Below are 6,000 nucleotides of genomic sequence, written 5' to 3'. Positions count from 1 at the left end.
CAGGAGAGGCAAGCCATCAAAAAATAAATGATAATAAAACATTTTTATTCTCATTTTATTTTTAGCGCTGCAGGCTGCGAGCCGAGGGAGGGGTGTGGCCTCCCATACTGACACTACAGCTGCAGCACCAGGGAGGAGGGGGGAGTGGTGGGCACTGCCAAGTGCACATGACCATCATGCACACGTAGCCTTTCTCCACCTGGATGTGCTGTATAGCTGGGTGGAGAAACCAACACAGGCTCCCAGTATGTTTTCTGAGCGCCTTGGTTCGACGCTCAGACCAATTATTCCCAGCATGTGACCAGACCACCGCCCACATGCTGGGAATAGTATTCCCAGCATGTGAGCAGCGCTGGTATTGGGAGCTGGGAGCCTGCGCAGTGTGCAGCACTTCCAGGACATCGGGGCAACGAGGATCAGGAGGAAGGCAGCAACCGTCAGAGCACGTACGTTTCATTTTTTATATGTTTTTTTTTTAATCCTCCTCTCCCCGGCTCACCACTTCTTAATCTGAAGGACCGCTACTGTAAGGAACTCAAGGATGTACCCAACAGCCCCTGGGACAAAGAAGGCCCTGCTACCTCATGGAAACTGGAACAAGGATTCAGAATAAGAAACTGACGGATGGACCTAGTAGGCACTGGGACAACTACTGCTTTAGTGGTACTTGGAACAAACACAGGAAATCAGAACAAGGCTAACAACAGAAGTGAGACTCAATTAAGAAAAGAACAATTCAATAAATGCCTGGTCAGAACACCAACAGGAAAAAGAGAGAAATGCAGGAAATCAGTGTACAAAGTAAAGACAGTAAGAAGGTGAGACTATGGGGCACTGAAGAAACAAATTAAATCAGAATGTCTCACAAGGCAGACACAGGAAAGGAGGCCAAACACTGTAGTGGCGCAAATGAGGATTCTTCTTAAATTCTCAAAGACAGGTTCACCAGTGCAGGCAACTGGAATTGAAATCAGGAGCTCCCAGAAATTGTAGTTAATATCATAGATTCTGAAGGAAGAAACTAGTCTTAAATCCCTATTTCCAGCTCACATTGGAACAAAGTCCAGGTGTGAGCAAACTACAGTACAGCGCAGAAGAGAGCATTTGAAGTCCCTCCTCCATGTCACTTCCAGATAAAATACACGGCGATTCCTTAAGGAAGCAAGAAGTGGACAGAAGTACATTTGGAATGGAACATGGAATGGATCTTGTTTTGGAACATGGCAGGAAAGAATGCAAGAGAGCACATGGGCATGCTTGAGGTGATAAAATAGAATTTAAAGTAAAATTAGATTTACTAATTATTTCGTCTCCAGCGCTCTGTGAAGCCATACAAGTGACAGAGCGTCATGTTATTCTGAAAGATGTAGGGGTGCTTCATATTCTCCGTTAGTCAGCACCCGCATATTAATCGATGTAGGCTAAGTGTGTCATAGAAATGTATTACTAGAATCGTTTAACATAGAGGTGATTAGAAATGTAACCATGCTTTTCATGACAAGTAATGTTGCAGATTATCGTGAATGTAATTTAGTAAAGCACAATGATTAGTTTTACGTAATGCAATGTGTTAGTTAAACGTGTGCCATGTTAAAGTTACATGTGCAAGTTTGCTTATTCACGTATAAAAGTGATTAACTAATGCTTAGAGTGTGATTTAGTAATGTGTTTAACAGTCTGTAGGCCTGAGCGCATATACGTTAAAGAGAAAGGCCTGTTCACTTCTTATGTTAGCTAAACGTTGTAGGCCGAAAATGATTTCCCTTGGTAAAGGCTTTGGGTTGCAGAACAATGGAAAATCTTAGAGAAGAGAAAAAGTTTTCATTCCCATGTTTCTGTTGCAGGTGCAAGGACATTTAGCTCATTAGTGATACTAGGTCTTTGTTTTAGGAGTTAGGATGGTACGAGAAGCCAGCAGGGGGGTACGTTGGAATGTGCAGATGATACTTTCAGTGGAGAAGGTGCCTGGGACCCAAGGTCAAGCTAACCGTCGTTGGATGAGAGACAAGTTTCGCTAGAAAAGTACTGGAAGAAGACCTGGATGAAGAGGTGTGCCGAAGGGCGTGTTCTACGTTTTGGGGATTTTGTACTAGGGACAGTGCCCCATGGGTTGAGCAGTTGAGGTTTAGATGGGAAGCTAGAAGGAGCATCTTAGAACGAGCTCTGACTAAGTGAATGTACTTCTTAGGAAGTCTTCACTTCTGACACCTTTTATTCTCTTGCCTGGGATGGGAAATGCTAAGTAGGGATGTCATCATAGAGACAGAGTAGGGAAAGACAAACTGTTTTTCTTTTAGGCTAATGATTCCCTATGTAAGTATTGGATTGACAATTGCATTTCTTATGCTTCTTGAGCTTGTTATTCTTTTTGGTCGGAGTCGTATGAGACTCTTGCGCAGACTTGCGTTTGTTTTAGTGCCCATTTATCTTCTTCACCTTGTGCTAAGGTGTTTGTATGTGCAGTTATTTTTGGTTGTAATAAAATCTTATAAATTTTAGATTCGGAGTCAATGGTCCTTTCTAAATGAGATTTGATCTTGGTGAATATGTACTAATAATTAGATTTCCTCCCCTCTACACTATTTAGCAGATAAAAAGATCCTGGCGACCTGAGAGGATTCTTGGAGATAATCAGGTAGTTAAGAATCCGGCCCTATAACAAGTGCCACAATGCAATAGTAGTTGCGAGGCAAACCTTGGCATGGAATATGGACCGGATCTGATTTCCAAGAAGATTAAGCCAGCCTGTGTTTGAAGTTTGGAGCATAGCCCAGGTTCCAAAGTAGTGTTCACAACGAAGACAGGGTCTCAGAAGGTCTTCAGGTCACACTACTGATGGCAGGATGGGAGGATTCTGGCAGAGGTCTCTTGCCTTTAAGACAGCTTTATTCCTCAACAAGCTTAAAGCTATTTAAATCCAGGAGCCTTTATTTATCCTATAGGCACGTCACACTTTGCCAATGGTTTTCAGTGATGCTATACAGGAGTGGCTCCCAAACCTTTTAGAACCATGACCCATGTACGACCCACCTACCTTTAATGGACATGAGGAGGGGCGATTTATTAATGTAACTAAAGCATCATGTGGTAGCTCGTTGTCATTCACAGACAGCCCATTTCCCATTGAAATGTCCACTAACCTTGCACAGACATTCAGTTTTACTGGAAGAACTATATAGCACACAAAAGATAATGTTTGGGGATCGGGTTTCTGTTAAAATTTATCATTTGTGCAACACTAAGCAAAGTCTCTTGATTTGCTTTGATCCTATTAAAATCTCTGTTTCTGGCAAACTTCAGAAATACAAAAGCAATATGCTTCATCTGTGTTTTCCTAACTGCTGAATGCATGCATTTCATTTGCAGGTATTCACATTTTGTTGTGTGTTGCAAAAATGACATCTCAGAGGCTTTCCTTTCACATTTCCTGAACTCCAGCAAGTTTCTCACATAATTCATTTTAAAAACTCTCACTCTACAGTCAGAGAAAGAAATGTGAACACAAATCCTGCTGCAATTTATAAGAAGACATATCCTAAACTTTGACCGCTGCCTTTGAAACACAGACTAATGTGACAAGTTAAACACAGAATTTAAAAGCATCATTATTTATTGCGCGAACTTTTCGGACCCTCAAAAAAGACAGCTCGCAACCCACATTTTGGGAAACCCTGCTATACAGCATCCCTGTTACTCTGGAGCATGTCTAAAGAAGAAAAAAAAAAGGCCTATGACGTGGCTGGTACGTCATTTTCTCGTTGTGCACACCATGCATGTGCATGATTAAAAATTGACGCACTGAAGTATACAAAAAAATGATGGATGGAATGCTTGAAATAATCTCAGCCACTGGTAATTATTTGGGTCCTCATCCGAGTCCAATGTTATTTTGCACATCATGCTAGCTTAGGGCCTAATTCACAAATGGCCTCTGCAGTTGCGGCGGAGGCCTTGCAGCTGCAGCCAGGGTCCCGCACTCGTGGTGGGACCTCTGCAATGGAAAACAGCTGTACGCGATTGCGGAGGCCATTTGTGAATTAGGCCCTTAGTTTGGACCCAGCCATTTGCAAATCATTCTTGATCCTTCTCCAATAGCAAGAGTAAATCCCAAACTGAGAGGCGATGTCCTCCTTGAACTGGAGCACAAGCAACTCAAGACCGGTCTGGTGTAGCTTGATTTTTGTGACACAGTGTGCAGGACCCACATGGTCAATCCTGTCCCACTTAGGACGTCGAACTGAAGTATACAAAAATAAAGTGATAGATGGAATGCTTGAATTAATCTTAGCCACTAGTATTAACTTGAGCGGCATCCCAGTCCATGCCCAGTCGGTTGGTAGGTAGAACTGTTTTTAAGCCTTTTTCTTCCTGTGATATGCTTTACAGAGAACAATGAGCGATACGTATAAAACAGTTCCATAGATCATTCATATATCGCTTTACCAGGTGCTATGAAAAACGCAGAATAGTGATGTAATTGAGGATGCAGGGTAGAAAAAAGGACATAAGTGGAGAAATCAGGGGGGAAGGGTATAGGAAGAAGGTGAAACACACTGCTGAAGCTCTTATATAGTTCTATATCTTAAAATTAATCATCTTTAGAACATTTCCTGAGTTAAATTAGGGATTCTGAACATTTCCATTATTAGAGGGGTTTGGTGGGTAAGCCATGCCAGAGATATTTGGTGGGATTGTGTGGCTTGGAGCTTCTATCTGAGTCTTCAGTCCATATCTAAAAGCCAAGGTGTTCCCTGCTGTTCTCAAGAGGTAGAGAGTTTCACGAGCTGGCGGCGGAACCTGAAAAGGGTGGAGAGGAGATGCCGTATGGGCCAGGGCCGGACTGGCCATTCTCGTTCTCTAGCATTTTCTCAGCCTGGTGCAGGTTAGGCCTGCTCTCAGAGCTGGACCAGGTGCCATGACGCAACCGTGAAGGCCCCATTGTCCCAATCTGGTCGCGGCCTCCTGCATCGTGAAATGGTTTGAACATTTTTGCCAGGAATGATTTTGGTTTCCAGTCTGGCCCTGGTGAACCTCACTCACATACATTCATCCAACCAGCAGCTCAGGTTAATGCTACTCCATATAAACAATCTGAGCAGCTCAAAGGCTGAAGTGCGAAAGACACTTATCCAGCTAGTTTGTAGGAGGGTGTGACGTCATCTAGGAAGCAGCTGGGTCCACATTGCCTGTTCCTAACTACATATTGCACTTGTTGACGACTAGACTGCAACTTTGACAGAGCTCTAGTTTCAGTGTGATGCTGCTCTACAGTGTGTTTCATACCCCAGCCGCATGTGTTGTTCTGGGGACAAGAGCTGTGAGTGTCGCAAATTGCAGCACAATTGTGAGGGTAAATATCATTTTGGACATAAGTGCATTCATTGAAGGTGTGGACTATGGGAAGTGTAGTCTGTATCCCTTGAATCCTAACACAAACCTTTCAAAGCCACACACCGGAATAGTTTTTTTTGTTGCACTATAACTTTTGGCATCATTTAATATTGAATTACCCTTTCAAGAATTCTGGGAATGGTAAAATAATAAAATATATAGGTGTGGGATATTGCACAGATGTGCACCTCAAGAAAAGCAGCAGTTCGGCCCTTGCCTCTGCAAAAAAAACATTAAATAAAATGAAACATAGCCCTACAAACCGTGGCACTGAGGTGCGCTATTTTTGCATAAGGAAAATGCTGTTTGTCACAAAGCGGGAAGCCAACGGCTCAAATGGGTTGACCCATAACCTCAGGCTGTATGTACAGGGTGGTTGACCAAAAATTCCTGTATGTATGTACACTAAATAAGATTTTTTTTAAAGAAAGGATACCGGGCCAGATGTACGACGCTTTTAGCATGCGGAAATGGGTCTTAGACCCGTTTGCGCACGCTAAAAAGCATGGGCCCATGTACAAACAGTATTTTGCGAGTCGCAAATAAATTGCGACTCGCAAAATACTGTTTTGCGACTTGCTATTAGGAAGGGGCCTTCTATTCCTAATA

This window comes from Triturus cristatus, chromosome 8, assembly GCF_964204655.1.
Source record: "Triturus cristatus chromosome 8, aTriCri1.1, whole genome shotgun sequence".
NCBI classification, from domain to species: domain Eukaryota; kingdom Metazoa; phylum Chordata; class Amphibia; order Caudata; family Salamandridae; genus Triturus; species Triturus cristatus.
Note: the sequence above shows the minus strand (reverse complement) of the source record.